Source organism: Anastrepha obliqua, chromosome 3, assembly GCF_027943255.1.
Source record: "Anastrepha obliqua isolate idAnaObli1 chromosome 3, idAnaObli1_1.0, whole genome shotgun sequence".
NCBI lineage: Eukaryota > Metazoa > Arthropoda > Insecta > Diptera > Tephritidae > Anastrepha > Anastrepha obliqua.
Window position 1 is genome coordinate 27498230 of NC_072894.1, and position 17408 is coordinate 27515637.

General features: G+C 36.4%; 1 protein-coding gene across 1 annotated transcript in view; it reads left to right on the plus strand.

Moving 5' to 3' along the window:
• LOC129242813 (GTP-binding protein Rhes) overlaps nucleotides 1-17408 on the plus strand; it is a 45475-nt gene that overhangs the window by 1116 nt on the left and 26951 nt on the right. The gene's annotated exons all lie outside the window — the stretch shown is intronic.

The following is a 17408-nucleotide window of genomic DNA, read 5'->3' on the forward strand; positions in this document are numbered from 1 at the left end:
CATTTACAGTGAAAATTCACAACAGTCTCCTTCTCTGAAAATTCCCCACAGCTTATGCAGTGGCGGTTAATGTTCAACCTAGCTTTTCCGCGTGTGTGCCGATCGTCCAGTGACCGGTAAACACAGCTACGAGTTTGGAAATTGAAAGGCGAGGAGTCCAAAGGCCTTCGTATATAATATAGTATTGAGGCCAAAGGGTTTCGGGAATAGCACATGAAGAAATGCGGCTTCATCTTTTCTGCGCTTTCCTGAGAAATAATTTGTGCAGTTCCCCTTTAACAGTTGTCAGGAGGATGCCGATGACCGGGTAGGAGGTCTCTGGAGCCAATTAAGTCCTCTTCCTGGCAAGCTCATCAGCAATTTCATTTCCCTCTATGTTCCTATGTCCTGGAACCCAGATCAGAGAAATGTTACCTGCACACCCAAGAGGTTTGATCTCCTCCTTACAGGACGTTACTAATTTCGTTCCGCACCATGGCGCCGTCAGAGTCTTAATCGCGGCTTGACTATCGGAGAAAATGTTAATATCTCCCTCGCTCCAGCGTTTCCTAAGCATTTTGCATGCCTGCAGGATCGCAAAGAAAAACACTAGCAGTGTTCGGCAGTTTAAAGGAGATAGATAAGTTGGCTGATTTAGAGAAAACCCCTTCTCCGACTCCCGATTCCATCTAGGAACCGTGAGTGAAGACAGAGGTACAAGCTTCGGTGCAGATTTTCCCCTCTATCCAATCCTGCCTATTTGGAAAGATTGCTCTAGCATGACCCTCAAACTCTAGTTTGCGGATAGAGAAATCTGTCCGAAGTTCGGAGAAATGCGGTGTTAACTGTCAGTCCCCAACTTCAATGAAAAATTAAGCAATTCAATTACTTCATACCATTTATTAGGTTGGGAAATAAGTTCGTAGAGTTTTTTCCGAAGACTTTTGTTTAAACAACAAACAAAATTTATATCAATAAGTAAGTCAATTATTATTATTATTCGCCGTTGCTATTTATATGGAGAGACCATGTCGACCAGTAATTTCAGTCGAATATCCTCATTCACGCGATATATCTGGACAATGTAGAGCTACTTGTAGATCGTGGCATTCTTTTCGAGCATTTCCCAGTGAACCATCCCCTCCCAGTCCCATTAAACACATATCTTTGTATGAAGATCCGGCTTGACTCTCGGCTCTGGCGTATCGTCTGGAGTCGCCCACTCCATTTCTCATCTCCCGTGACGATTCGGTACAAAAAGCGATGTTTATGACCGCGTGTTGCTCGATGGCCGGCGAGATGCTGAGAAGCAATTTGAAGGTGACTTCTTTTATTTCGTTGAGTTCGTGAGGCACCCAGGCTCCCAATTTTTCGATAAATCCTATTGAATGAACACGATTACCACATTTGTTGGTTCTACTCTAATCTAAACAAAAGTTTAAATTCTCTTAAAAGGAAAAAAACTCTTCACCTTGAAATTAAACCTCAGGTTCCCACATGCAGAAAAATATAAATTTCTTATAATACCCATTATTATAATACTTTATTGCATAGGAGGAAAGCTCAGCTTTTTTTTAAACAGCAAGAAAGGGGAAGTTGAAAAGTGAAGAATAATAATTGCAGGAAATACGCAAAGCTACGACAGCGTTATACTCCTGCGTAAGGCTCATTGGGAAAAATGGAATTTGAAACCCAGAATGATACACATCAGTAATTAGACCAATTCTTTACTACGGTATGGCAATTTAATGGAATGCCCTTGAGTAGGGCGTGAACATTAAAAGAGTTGACAAGATCCAAAGACTTCCATCTGTTCTTATAACCGGTGCAATGTCAACCACACCATCAACAGCACTGTACGCGATATTAAACTTCCTTCCGGTAGACCTGCAGGCAAAGTACATTGCGCGCAGTACAGCAATAAGGCTGTGCGCTTTAAGTAAGTGGTCAAACACAGACTATGACCTCGATAAAATCCTGGATGGCGCGTTGGGGTTTTTCGGACAGGTAGACTATACACTCCCAGGGTGGCGATAAAATCCCTCACAAAACAGTCGACAACCTCCACGGTAGCCATTAAATGCCGCGCATTTCTTAACGAGATGGCTGAGTCATTTAACCTAATGAAACAATGGGTTCCTGGCCATTGTGACATTGAGGGGAACTGCAGAGCCGATGAACTAGTGAAAATCGGTACCAAATTGAGTGATGAGTACATAGACAATGATATGGCTATACTCTTGCAAACATGTAAACTACGTATCCTCGAAGAAATTGTAAGAGTAGCGAATAAAAGATGGCGGAATGAATCCACTTGCAAAATCGCCCGATAGCTGTGGCCGACTCTCAATGCTAAACGCACGGAACTTCTACTAAAAAGAGATAAGCACAGTCGTAACACACTGATTTCAGTTATTACGGGGCACTGCCTAATTAGAAGGCACGCCCAGAAAATGAGTGTGCAAACACATGACTTCTGCAGAAGTTGTCTAAACGAGGAAGAGGAATAGACGATCTCGCACCTTCTGTGTCACTGTCCTGATCTATCCAGACGTAGACTCGCCATTTTGGGAAGACAATCCTTTAATGAATTGGAGGTATGAATCGGCTCTGTTGAAATTAAGGATGTCACAAAATTTTTTAAAAGTTCGCATTGGTGATAGCAGGGATAAGGGCTAGTGTCCCACAGTGAACAACCGCTTCAATCTAACCTCACCTAACCTTCTCTTTCACTGGATGTCCATATTATTATTCTAAAGTGAGTGTAAGTCTTTAAACAAAATTTTGAAAATTTAGTTCTTTGAAATATTAAAATTCTGTAAGAAATTCAAAAACCGATATGGCTTAATTACTAAAGGGTGGTTAAGTTTCAAGGGCCGGTTTTGATTCTGAATAAAATACAATTTTTTACAATTTTAGGAAATTATTGTCATTACTCTTTATTATGATAATATTGGTATGGCTCAATTACGTATGGAACAAAATATCGGCCAAATGGCTGCCGCGGCCTCGGCGGCACACCTCCATCCGATGGTCCAAATTTTCGATGACGCTGAGGCATGATTGAGGTTCTATGCCGTTAATGTGCCGAATTATCTCATTCTTTAGCTCTTGAATTGTTGCTGGCTTATCAACGTACACCTTTTCTTTGAAATAACCCCAAAGAAAGAAGTCCAACGGTGTCAAATCACATGATCTTGGCGGCCAATTGACATCGCCGCGACGTGAGATTATTCGGCCATCAAATTTTTCGCGCAAAAGAGCCGTTGTTTCGTTAGCTGTGTGACAAGTGGCACCGTCCTATTGAAACCACATATCGTCCACATACATATCTTCCAATTCGGGACATAAAAAGTTCGTTATCATCTCACGATAGCGAACACTATTCACAGTAACTGCCTGACCGGCCTCATTTTGGAAAAAATACGGCCCAACGATGCCGCCAACCCATAAACCGCACCAAGCAATTACTCTTTGTGGGTGACTTGGTTTTTCGGCAATCACTCTTGGATTATCATTCGCCCAAATGCGGCAATTCTGCTTATTGACGAATCCACTGAGGTGAAAATATGCCTACTCACTGAAGATGAAGATGAAGACGAGGTGGGCGATATGCATTTTGATTTGAACACCCGTTTTCATAATAAGCCTGAATAACTTTATCGCGTTGCTCGATTGTATATTTTTCCATGGTCGAATTGAGTTAGTCTGAAATTGAAGAATGTCAAATGAAATGCAGAAAAAAAACTTGACGTTTGCGTGTGGTTCACATTCAACATCGGCCCTTGAAATTGAACGACCCTTCATATACTTTAAAATCTGTAGCTTCACGTACATATACAATTTTTCGCGGATAACTTTTGCTGTTGCACAGTGTTATACATAGTATATCCCCTCAAATGAAGTGTTAGTGGTAATATAAAATAATAAAAAATATCTGTAATTGACGCATACATTCTTTGTTGAGTATTCGGCCAAGCTTCTCATTTAGTTGATGGTGTGCCTCTTGAATATTTTCTCACACATGGAGGAGATTTGCCATTGCCAGCCGAGAAGCAACCATTATTAGAATTAGAAGAAACCATTTCCCTCATTAGGTGCTTCATCATGATAACAATGGGTTTTGATTCCTGGCACAAGCCCATTCAGCTATGGCAGCCTCCTTTTATACCTGCACATAATTGCTTATATATAAACGGTTTCAATAACTCAAAACTAATTATTCGTAATCACTTATTCCTGCAGCTGATTGCCTGATAAGAAAAACAATTGAATATCAACATTCCTGCTGTATGTATATTATATGTATGCATGTATGTATATTTGTACATTTATTATTTATATGTAAATCGCACATAAATGTAAATGCTTTAGTGATGCGACGTTACCACGCAAAAATGGAAATGCGAGGTGTATATTCATTTGTGGAGAGATGCTGGTGTAAGCAGTAAACAAAAATACTCGCGCTTCCTTCGCCCCACTCTTCTTCGATGCGGAATGTCTTTATTAAATTTTGAAAGTATTGAATTTACTCGCAGTCTGTCGTGGCACATCCATGTATAAGCATGCATTAGGGCGGGCCAATTTGTTCTTCAAAAACCTCACTTTGATCAAAAAGGTTCCCGGAAAACCCACCAGGTGACACTCTAGGTCAACTTATTTGATTGATTTTTTTTTCTTGTTAAGTTGCCACATCTGTGGTTAACATTCCTAACAAAATTGTATCACCATTGCTTGATATTTGTAAAAGCTACGCCGTCTTGAATGCATTTACCCTGGCACGTGTTTTCGATTTTTTACAGTTATAAAAATGGATTTGTTAGTTGTTGCATTAAATTGTTGTTGTATTAAACCTTGTGCTAAAAAATCGATTGAATGGTGCAAAAACCGTAGAAATGTTGGGAAACTGTTTCGGCAATGATACTCTAAAGAAAACAGCCGACATCCGTTTACGAGTGGCATGAACGCTTCAGAAGATCGTGAGCCCATCGAAGATGCCAGACGACGTGGTGCGGCCCGCCGACATCGAAAACTGATAGAAACATCAATAAAGTGAACACCATCTGGATGGTATTCCACATTCATACGTCGCCTCACGAACGTCACGCCAGCTGTTCCAAATGCCTTCAGGAATGGAAAGAACCGATTTGTGTTATTTCCCCGAAATTGGGCGAGGGTAAGAAGCCATGGTTGTTCAAGAAAATCTAACTAAATGTAAACTAAACCTTCCTGGAAGCTTAATTCATCAGACCACAGCAAATTCGACCAATCTTCCTCCGTGAAATGTTGGTATCGGATTGCCCATTATAAACGCGTTTCCGATTTTTTTCTGCAAGTCAGCTCTCCGACATCCTTTTAAACCCTCTTTCAGAAGCCTTCTTCTAGCTATTCGAGCACTAATGGATTTTCCAGTTTCCTCCATCAGGGTAGCTGGAAGGGCAGAAGAGGATTTCTTACGATGCTTGAGAGACCCGCGTATAAGTTTTCAGTCTTCCCGCTCATTTGTGAGGCGCTTTCTTCCACTTTTTGCTTTATTAAGGAGACAGATACCGTTAAAGTTTCGAAAAAAAAAAATTTTTTTTCATAAAATGTTAATATAATCCTTTAAGAATATGTCAAAAAAATTTTAGAACGTAAATTTAAGTATTTCTTATATTATAGATCGTCAACCGTGCGTTCGAGCGCTGGGAAGGTATAGCCGACGTTGCCGACTTTAGACGCGTTTTTCTCAAAACTATATTTTTCAAATTGGCATACACGATAACTGGAAAAGTTATTGACCGATCTCCCTGAAATTTTGCACACATCTTTTTTATGATATTACCTTCTATGTGAATTTACAATTCGAAAATTTTTCGAAAAAATAATTTCTTCGAAGCAAAAATAGTAGGAAAATTCGTCCCAAAATTCATTATTTTTTTTTAAGCATTTTATTCCGCGAATTTTTTTTTCATCCATTTTTGTTTAATTCATATAGAAATTATGAATTTAATTAACAAAAAAAATTTTGGGTTTTTTGTATTCAGGTCACTGACGCCGATGCTACAATGCCCGCCGATTGAGAAGCCCCTCTGCGACCTTCCTGGAAGAATTGAGTGTGCATCCGCCATTTTAAATGATTAAAATAAAAAAAATTATATTATTTTAATGCATGATTCAATAATAAAAGGTTTTCTCAGTAAGCAGCTTTCTCATTCCCTCTTGACAAATCGGCTCCCTTAGCAATACACTGGGTTGCTAGCTCTAGAAATTTTGACTAAAAGTGGAGGAAAAGTAAAATTTGTAGAAAAACATTTCATTTTCAAAATGGACTGCTTACCAGCAACAATTCGCTCAAGAGTTTTCATCGGTATGTTCAAGACTATGGTAGTAAGTCATAAAATAGATACCGCTAAAGTCAGGACATGATAGAGTATTTGACGCAATCCGAGATCGAGATGGAGAATTTACAAGCTTTATTTTTTATGATGTGGTGATTTAAACGGAACTCATGTTTTGCAAAGAGGTAGCGTTTGCTAAAGAGTAACAGAAGGGAGAATTATTGAATAGCCCCGACGTAATCGATTACATTGCAGACCTCATTATAAAAAAGTTTGCAGAACTTGTTTCCAATGAGCCCACCTTCCTATGGATGGATGAAGCGTCCAGAGGAGGCTTAGCATAGCACAGTACCAGCATGAAAAAGGTCTAAATAAAACTGTAGGTCCTTTCATTTATGGAATAACATCAAGACGCGCGCTACAAATAGGAGGATGATCTCGGCCAAACACCTAACTGAATTGTACGTGCCAATTATTTATTTATTTTTCACAAAATAGTTTCATATTGGCGAAACGTCGCGATTGGTTTTAAATTTAAAAATTAATTCACAAAATAAAATCTTGGACTATGTGAAATAATTTCTTGTTTTAATATTAGACTAGGCAATTTCCGCTAATCACTTCTATCTATACCATTATTTACATTCAAATATTAATTAAAATTTATTTTTTAAACCGTTCGCAGTTTGTTTCCATTTAAGTAACAAAATACTATTTTGCTACCATTTTTACCAAAAAGGATTGAATTTTTTCTTTTTTATGCACCTTCTTAAATACAACCATTTGTAAGGGAGTGTCAAAATTTGAGTGTCACTAGTGAGCAAACCTTTAATAATTGAATCATAATTTTAATGTATAAATAAACTGTATGTCACTTTTGGAAAAAATGTATTGACAGTAGAATACTTCAGTTGCGGAAAAGAAGTAGAAAAACACTGTAAACCGCCCTAATGTAAATTGTGGGTAAATTAAATGTACTTAATTACCTTCTTATACGTCACGACTTTTAACAGCTCGAAAGCGGTGAATAATTAGCGATTGTATTCATTTGGAAGTTGAAGGCAAAATACACTCACTACTGTTTTGGTTGAAACATAAAAGGATTGGGGAGAAGTTGTACACTTCACATTGATAAAGTTGATGAAAATAATGGGAATGATAAATTTAGTAATCACTGTAGTGCACTTCTGCCGATAAATAGAATTTAAAATTTTTCACCATGATTTTTCTTCGCCTTTTTAATTGGCACGGTAACCCTTTACGCGATTTAGTCCGAGTTCATTAAAGCGCGCCAGTCACTTTTTCTCGTTCTAACCGGCGACACACCAAGCGAAGTCAAGTCCCTCTCAACCTGATCTTTCCAACGTAGAGGAGGCCTTCCTCTTCCTCTGCTACCATCAGCTGGTACCGCATTGAATACTTTCCGAGCCGGAGCGTTTGTATACATTCGCACAACTTGACCCAGTCAACGAAGCCGCTGGATCTTTATTCGCTGCGCTATGCCTATGCCGTCGTAAAACTCATACAGCTCATCGTTCCCTCGTCTACGATATTCGCCGTTGCCAACGTGCAAAGGTCCAAAAATCTTACGCAGAATCTTTCTCTCGAACACTCCAAGCGTCGCTTCATCGGATGTTGTCATCGTCCACGCTTCTGCGCCATACGTTAGGACGGGCATCTAGAGTGTTACTTTTGTTCGTCGAGAGAAGACTTTATTACTCCATTGCCTACTTAGATAGCACGTTTTGGCAAGAGAGATTCCATTAAAAAATTGGATTTGGAAATAAAAAAAAAAATGTATAATTCCCATAATTGATTGCATTTCTAGAATATACCTATTTAATAAATATTATTGTAATAACTATTTGTAAAAAGCAAAGGGAAAACATCGAATAGTTTTGGTGTAAGATTTCTAGCCTCAAATTCGAAAGCAATTAGGAAATGTTTCCAAACATTAAACCGTTAATCCATTTTGTGCTGTTTGATGTGACTACTGAAAGCTTATTTTCAGCCATACATAAATCAAAAGTGAACAGCTTTGTACTCCACTTGAGGTATATTTTTTCTATGCAGAGTGTTCATACTAATCTCAAAATAATTGTTTTTTTTAAACTTATCATCAATTTTTTTATAAATATCTTTTGAAAGACAAGAAATCTCGTAGCAAGATTACGGGTATAACAGATGTAATCCGAAAGTGCAAGTCTGCAACTACAGGGTGGCGCACGAATCGTGCTACAAAAACAAAACGTAATAACTTTTTTTCTGTGTGAGTAATCGGCTTTTGTTTTATTTTGCAGATTAGTATTTAGATTTACAAAAAATGGAGGCTTGGGATACCGAAAAGAGGATTTGGATAGTGCAGCGGTACCATGCTTTGCAGTCCATCATTTCCGTCCAAAAGGAATTTAGGCGGGAGTTTGGCGGCACTCCCCCGAGCAGATGGACCATTATGAGGCTGGTGAACATGTTTGCTGAATCTGGAAGCATCGCACGCAGACCGTACCATCGAGATCCCCATGTTCGGGTCGAAGCCACAATCGCGGCTGTAGCATCGTCAATTCAGGCAAATCCAAGAGTTTCGACTCGTAACTTGTCGGCGCAAATTGGAGTTAGCAGACGGTCATTGCAGCCGATAGTTCATGATGACTTAAGCTTGTTTCCATACAAAGTTCAAATCACAAGCAAATTAAACCCTCTGGATTTGCCTATTCGCCTGGAATTTTGCCAAAAAATTATTGAAATGGCCGAAGAAGACAACAACTTCATAAATTGCTTGTTTATGTCTGATGAGGCCCATTTTGATCTAAACGGCAATGTAAATAAGTAAAATTGCCGTATATGGAGTCAATCAAATCCGCAAATACTCCATGAGATGGAACTGCACCCAGAACGAGTCACAGTGTGGTGCGCAGTTTCATCAAGGTGCATTGTCGGGCCATACTTCTTCGAAGAAAACGGTGTAACAGCGACTGTAAATGGGGACCGTTATTTAAACATGTTGAAGGAGTTTTTTTATCCAGAACTGCGGCGAAGACGTATCCCTTTTAACAGCATTTGGTTCCAGCAAGATGGAGCAACTGCACATATAGCCAGACCGGAGCTTCAACGAAAATTTAGAAATAAATTGATATCCAGAAATTCCACTTTCCGCTGGCCCCCAAGGTCACCTGACCTCACTGCACCAGATTTTTTTTATGGGGTTATCTCAAACAAGAGGTGTATAAAGCAAAACCAAGTAATTTGACTGAATTGAAGCAGTCCATCACAACAATAATTGAGGCGATCCCGACTTCAACCCTTCAGTGCGCAATGAACAATTTTCTCATCAGGTGTCGCATATGCGTGAATGAGCATGGAGGTCATTTACGTTCTATTATTTTCAAAACTAATTAGTTACATAAAATAAAATTGAATTATCTATACAATAAAAAAACAAAAAGTTAAATACATTGATTAGAAAAAAAGTTATTACGTTTTGTTTTTGTAGCACGATTCGTGCGCCACCCTGTATAAAAACTTGGCCAAGTTCGGCATGAATTGTCTCTAATATGCGCTTAGTTATCCCATAACTGTTTTGTATATTTTTCAAATATTTATTCTAAGATATTGGCGCTGCATGAGTGCTTAAATTTTCAATGTTGTATGCATTGTTATTTTAGTCAAACTTTCAAATATTCCGTTCGCTTTTAACTCATTTGTGCATCCTTAACAAATTCGAGCTAATATTTATCAAATTTTGCAAAACAAAACTTCTCCGAAAGCATAACTAGGAAATATGTAGTATTTAGATACCTAATAGAAGCACACTTACATATTTTAAGCTCCCTCTTGAACTTCTTCAACATTTTAATAACAAGTGGCTTTCAAAAACAAGCTGTCAAAAGTTAGCTAAAAATATATAAAAATAGACTCTTGGTAATAAAATGGAGACACCTTTTATTTACTGCCGCTCTCGGTGCACGTGCCTTTTTCACACACTCAAACTAATCAGCAACTACACTTTTGTATAGCTGCCAGAATATATGTATGTACATACCTATACATATGAGCATACAAGTATACACTCCCATAGCACAATACACGTATACACGCGTGCAACCAAGGCAGGTTTTGGGGTTCAAAAAAGTCCTGGTTGGGCGCTTGCTTCTATTCATACATGAAATGCCAAAAAGGAAAATAGGAACAAAAGCCGATACAAAAGGAACAATGAGCACATTCATGCGCATACACCTATATATGTACTTGTATATATGGATAAGTGTATGTAGTATCCCTGCAGGGAAATCTGCTAGTATCAAACTTATGCACTTCTACCAGCTCACGTTCCCAACCCCTTTGTTATTTCGTAAGAAATTGTCGTCCACGTTACCTAACTCGCTTTACTCCTGTAACGATTGATAATACTGGCGTATACAGTGGGTTTTAAAACTCATTTTCCCCTTTAGCACATTGATTCGGTGGCTGGCATTACATACCAAATACGTTTAGCTCTAATTGCAAAAGGTGCTACGATGAATGTAAATAGCAGTGATGCTCGACGACTCAGGCTAAACTGATGTAAGTCCTCTTACGCCTCTTTTGTGAAAGAAGAAATTTATAACTATCAGATTGCGGAGATTAACTTTGTGCTTCTAAGGGATGACGAAATTACGATGTCTGCAGATGTCTAAACAATGAACAGTGGCATATGATCTGTCATATTTCTCTAAGAGAAATCTTCATTTCATACTTACCGACTATCATATCGTCTCTCAATTACATATACATATGAGCCGTTTTCTATAAAAATTATGAAAATGTATTTTATATTAAATGGAGATGTTTAAAATTTTGCATTTGATTAATTTGAAAAATATGGGGCAAACGAGTATGTAAATAAGTAATTTTAGTTTTATATTTTTTCAACATTAAACTGATTTAAATTTATAATGTAATCATTTTTTTAAGATATTAACAAAAATGTATTCTTTCAATGATTTCAAAACGACTTGCAGCACTTTCAAAATCAGCAAAAAAATTATAATAACTGCGGGATCTCAGTTGAAATAAACCAATTTTTTTTTATGAAATTTTTTAAATATTTTTTTTGAAGTTTTTTTTGCAATATTAACTACGAGATCTCAATTGGAACAAACCAATTTTTTGTAAAGGTTTTTTAAATACTGTTTTTGAAGTTTTTTAACAAAATTAAGTACCGGACCTCAGTTGGAACAAACCAATTTTTTATGAAGTCTTTTAAGTACTTTTTTTAAATTTTTTTTTACAAAATTAACTACGGGATCTCAGTTGGAACAAAGCAATTTTTTATGAAAATACTTTTTTTTTAGTTTTTTTTACAATACGGGATCTCAGTTGGATCAAACCAATTTTTTATGAAGTCTTTTAAATTTTATTTTTTTTTTATTTTTTTACAATATTAACTAAGGGATCTCAATTGAAACAAACCAATTTTTTATGAAGTTTTTTAAACACTTTTTTTGAAGTTTTTTTACAAAAATTACTACGGGATCTCAGGTAGAACATACTAATTTTTTATGAAGTCTTTTAAATTTTGTTTTTAAGTTTTTTTACAAAATTAACTACGGAATCACAAGTATTTCCTATTACTATTCTACTAAAATTTTGAATGATCTTATTATAATATACTATTAGTATATTTTAACTTTTTTTAAGTTTTCGATGATCAAGTTTTCGAAAATAGTCGTGGTGCATTGGAGAGATATGTGGTAATACATCAGTCATATCTGAGTGTGATCCAGACCCACCATGATGATATAAACGTGGTAGTACTATGTTTGCAAAGTTCTGTGGTTTTCCCCGTAAGAGCAATAAATTGAGTGGTTTAAAACCTCATTCTCACTAAATGAAGCTTCATGGAACATTACAAATGTCTTATTTTTTAAAACCCTTATCCAACATATCTTCAACCAATTTCTTCAACTTCTTCAGCATTGATACTTTTTCACCTTCTTAGAATCGCATCTTCTAAGGCTTTGATAGAAACTTGTTTCAAAATAAAAATTTTCATAATTTCGGCATTGTTTTATGATAGTAAAATAGACTGCCGGAACATATAATAAATCATTTTTTGTAATGCTCTCGGTAGTTCCAAACTCGATATCATTTGTCAGATAAGAGTGCTTTGAATATAAAAAATTATGGTCGATAATTTCTACGCCGTTCTTGGGGACTGAACAACTTGAAGCCACATTAAGGCCAATTGCAATTTTTATTTTGTCTAATGCAAGAGGTTAATGTGATTTGTACTGTTGCCACACTTATAAAAATACACTAAAAAATTATGTAATAGAATTTTTAAATAAATAGTAGTGAGTCTCAAAAAAATAATTAAAAGGGGTGGTTAAATTTCAAGGGCCGATGTTGATTGTGAACCACACCTAAACGTCAACAACACCGTGGGACTTCTTTCTTTGAGGTTATTTGAAAGAAAAGGTGTACGTCGATAAGCCAGCAACAATTCAAGAGCTAAAGGATGAGATAATTCAGCACATTATTGGCATAGAACCTCAATTATGCCTCAGCGTCATCGAAAATTTGGACCATCATATGAAGGTGTGCCGCCGAGGCCACGATGGCCATTTGGCCAATATTTTGTTCCACGCGTAATTGAGCCATACCAATATTATCATAATAAGGGGAAATGCTAATAATTTCCTTAAAAAAATTGTACTTTATTCAAAATCAACACCGGCCCTTGAAACTTACCCACCCTTTATTTGTAACTTCATTAACTACGAAAGTTTGTGATGATAGCAACATTGAAAATGTTAACAGTTTTTTGTTAAGAATCTATAAATAAAAAGTTCATAGTATTCATTTTCACCATGAACTAATTCTTTGTGAAATATTACATCCCAAAAAAGACGGCCCATATATGCATTTAGCTTGACGAGTGTTCAAAGAAAGTGTCTGACTATTTCACAAGTTGTCGTTAAACTTAGAGTAGCCGCTAGCAGCAGTTGTCAAATTCCTGGGTTCACTGTGTCTCTCTTAACCTGACAAATGGTTCCTCACAAGAATACCAATGGGGCACTGGACTGTTGACCAGTTTCGGAGCTCAACATATCGACTTCTCTGGGCCGTGTAAAGATGAGAAAGCGATAGAATACATTCTGCACTTACTATGCGAAACTTTCCGACTTCTAAACAAGTGCTTTGAATTTCTTCGGAACCACATTTTCGCGTATATGGGCAGAATTTCCAAACAAGCAGGGCGATTTTGATTAATGGATATGGGTGACCATCTACTGAATTCTTTTTAAGAACATCCTGCCTATGTAAAATAAAATGTTATACAACATAATTTTATATTTAATTAAATTTTTCGGAAAATTTAAATGGAACCATTAATTTGGTCTAGAAATTTGAAAAAAAATCGATTTTTTTTGCATATTTTCCCGGCTAAAATCTTCAAAAATATGCCCTTCAACGGATTGTTCAAAATTCGAATTATTTTCGGAGATACAACGGATTTTGTGAAGTGGCGTCTAAGCCGGCCGAGTGGAGCGAATCGCACAATGAACGGCAGATGTTACCGGACGTCTTGAGGACACGTTCTTTCCAGAAAATCTTTTGTATCCCACATAACTTTTATTTATTGTATACATATTGTACTTCTATAATATATACCTGGAAATTTATCGCCGATTAATCCAGAGTGAGTAGTAAATATTAGGATCTAAGTTATTCTATTGGAATTGTTGCTCAAACTTCAAACGCGATTTTCTCAAAACTACTTTTTTTGATATGGGCGTCATGATATCGCAAGTTCTACATGACCGATCGCTTTGAAGTTTGATAAGAATTTTTTATTATAATATATATCTGTCTATCGCGCCTGCCTCGGATTTTGAAAAATTTGAGTTTGAAGTATTTTTAAAAAAATTTGAAAAGGTAAAAAAAGGTTAAAATTTTTTTTTTTCGAGTTGATGCCATTTTGTGAATTTTTTTTCTTTGATTTGGCGTAATCCGATAGCGACATTCTAACTGGTGAAGAGTTTTTAAATTTGTTTGTTTTAGATCACTACAAGGGTTGGAATCATGTCAACCATGGAGCACCGTTTTGTATGTAGCCCCCGCTCCGCCGGACTGTAATTGCACGATTTTTTTATTTTATTTTTTATTTTTTTAATATTTTTCCTAAAAATAAAATTAAAAATGTTTTTCATTTTTTTTATTTTAGTTTTAAAAATACCTAAAATTAAGGCGTCTAGACCAGAATACTCGTACTCCCTTAATTTACCATTTTTCAATTGGATAGAATTGCAAATTTTTCCTGTCCACCTCATATAAGCAGGTTATTGCCTTAAAGGGCAAAGTCATCACACAATGCCATGGCCATTAAGGGATATAGCGGCAATTGTTTGTGTTTACGTGCCGGCTTTAATACTCGCAACAAACAAACGTTGCCATGCACGAAGTTTGTTTCACTAGTTCCGATTTCCTTTGCAGGTATTCAGAAGACAGTGCAAGCATTTTCATACAGTGAAACCTCGATATGGATATTAGCATTTTTAATTACCTAATGAATTAAACTTCTAATCAATTATTTTACTATACTTTATCATTATTATGCGTTTTTTTGTATGATAAAAATATTGGGTAGTCGAAAAAGTCTTTTTCGTATTTTGTCAATAGATGTCGTTGGAGTCATCTATCTCCAGTGCTACCAATCACATTGTGTCATATCATATGGTGTTAGAAAGGTGACATTTTAAGCTTCATTTAACCAAAAAAAAATTAAATTCGACGAAGTTAAAAAAAAATGTATAGCTGTTCAAAAATGAGTGAAAATAATGAAGAAATTCGCTATATTTTGAAATTTTTGTTTAAAAAAGGGAAGAATGCCACGCAAGCCACCAATGAAATTTGTGAAGTTTACGGAGACGATGCTGTATCAGTTCGTGTAGCACAACAATGGTTCGCTCGCTTCCGTTCGGGAAATTTCGATATGAAAGATGCACCTCGCTCCGGTCGACCTATCGTCGAAAAAGTCGATGAAATTATGGAGAAGATTGACCAGGACCGTCACATAAGCTGCCATGACATCGCCAAGGCACTAAACATTCATCATCAAATGGTTTTGAACCATTTAAAAAAGGCTGGTTACAAAAAGAAGCTCGATGTTTGGGTACTACATGAATTGTCTGTGAAAAATTTAATGGACCGAATTAACATCTGCGATTCTTTGATGAAATTAAATGAAATCGATCCATTTTTGTGGATAAAATACTACAATAATGTGCGAAAAAGATCATGGTACAAGGGTGGTGAAGCTCAACAAATGGTCGCAAAGCCAGGATTGACGCCTCGAAAGGTTATGCTGTGTGTTTGGTGGGATTGGAAAAGAATCATCCACTATGAGCTGCTCCAGCCTGCTCGAACGATTGATTCTACTCTCTACAGTCAACAACTGATTAGATTGAAGCAAGCAATCGAAAAAAAGGGCCAGAACTGGTCAGCAGAAAGGGCGTCGTCTTCCATCAGGACAACGCTAGGCCACACACATCTTTTATGACTCGGCAAAAACTGGGAGAGCTTGGCTGTGAAGTTTTGATGCATCCACCATATAGCCCTGACCTTGCCCCATCGGACTACCATTTGTTTCGGTCAATGCAGAACCCCTTAATGGGGTAAAGTTGGCTTCAAGAGAAGCCTGTGAAAATTACTTGTCGCAGTTTTTCGCCGAGAAACCACAAAAGTTTTATACTGATAGAATAATGTCTCTAGAAGAAAAATGGCAAAAGGTGGTCGATCAAAATGGTACATATTTGGTTTAATAAAGTTCATTATATATTAAATAAAAAAAAAATGAGTTGAAGTTTGATTAGAAATACGAAAAGACTTTTTCGACTACCCAATATTAAAAATTTTTTTTTAATTTTTAGATTCCCCTATTAATTAGTTAAATATTTATATACAAATATATTTTTATTAATCTAACTTAGTCATATACTATATTACTATACTATATTATTATAAAATAAATTGTTTATTTAGTTAAATCCATAATAAATATATTATATTAAATATTATATTTCTAATTAATAAATTAAATTAAATTAACTATTTTATGTTGCTTTAATTTTTATTAATATATAAAAATGTCAGAAAATGGTTTTATTTGTGCTAAACTTTTAACTCACAGTGCAACTGTTACTGTCGAACGTAGTATGACGACATTAATCAATGCAAGTATCGAACGAGCAGATGAATATTCGGAATATCTTAAAAAACAAAAATCTGTGACATTACACGATAATTGTAAATATTACACTCCAAAATTTTCTATTGCGGCTGCTAAAAAAAGACAACGTGAAGAAGAGGAAGCTAATACACCTGAAGTACCTATTCCCTCCTCGTACTAGATCACGTGTATTCGATTTTTGTTTTAAACAATTATGTATATTTTGTGGTCTGGAAACAAACGAAAATGAAAAAAGAAGTGGGACGTTGTCATTGAATTAGCCATGTAAGTACACTTCAATTCAAAGATTTAATTCTGGAAGTAGCTCGAAATCGTTCCGATGCTACAGCAGAAGCTGTTGTCGAGCGAATAGAATTTGAATATGATTTAGTTGCTGCTAAAGCTAAATATCATCGTGATTGCTGTGCTACTTTTATGAACCCTCCTCACAGTGGAGCTAAAGTCGGTCGTCGTAAAGACGAAACTACGGACCTGGCAATAGAAGAAATATTTACTTGCATAGAAAATAGCAATGATTGTCAGTTCACTTTGAATGAGCTAAGAGATGTTTGTAAAATTACAAATTTAGATAACAGGCTTGGTAATCAGCTAGACCCAACAGATTGGGTTTGGAGGTTGGTCGATGATACATTAGAACCGATTCAGACTTTACTGTCACCTGCACCAGAGAAAATACTACACACGAATTTTTGCAACTGTAAAAAAGGATGCAGTGCCAAATGTGGTTGCAAAAAAGTGGGTATGTATTGTTCTCTGACGTGCACAAAGTGTCAAGGCCGATCGTGTTCTAATGTTGAATCACCAACAGCAGAATATTCGTTCGGTTCCGACGAACTGGCATGCAATACGCAATTTACGTTGTTAACGCAATTTACTTG